The following is a 581-nucleotide window of genomic DNA, read 5'->3' on the forward strand; positions in this document are numbered from 1 at the left end:
GGAATGCTAGATAGATATTTTCATATAACAGATGATTTATTTATATTCATGCAAATAATGTACTTGATATATCTAGTCATGCAAATGCTATATATTGTAAGCTTCTATTATAGATGTAACTAGCTTTTCTATTTAGTATTTTCATATCCTGGTCTTTAGATCTCTAGCCTTACCATATTTCTGTAAGAACATTACAAGAGTGAAAAACTTTCAATCCAATTAAAGATTATTGGAAAAAAGAGAGTTTAATACATTGAAGTGATATAGACTAATAGACACAGAGATAGAGGGATAGATTTGTAGATAGGTAGATGTTGATATCTGTGTACGACAGCTAATGAGGCAAAAGGGATTGCCACCATCCTATTTCTTCTACTAGACAGGGATACAGATATGCTAAACGTATATAGGATGTGCTTGATTTGTTATATCTGGCTAAAATATGAATGGCTGGCAACTTCTGAGAAGAGGTCCTCTGTTTTCATTATAATATTTTCGGAAGACAATTCTGAGTAACTGAAATAATTTGTGTTGCCGTGGATTTATGAATGATAGTTAATGAAACTGCATTACTATGTGAG

Source organism: Penaeus monodon, chromosome 24 (assembly GCF_015228065.2).
Source record: "Penaeus monodon isolate SGIC_2016 chromosome 24, NSTDA_Pmon_1, whole genome shotgun sequence".
NCBI classification, from domain to species: Eukaryota; Metazoa; Arthropoda; class Malacostraca; order Decapoda; family Penaeidae; genus Penaeus; species Penaeus monodon.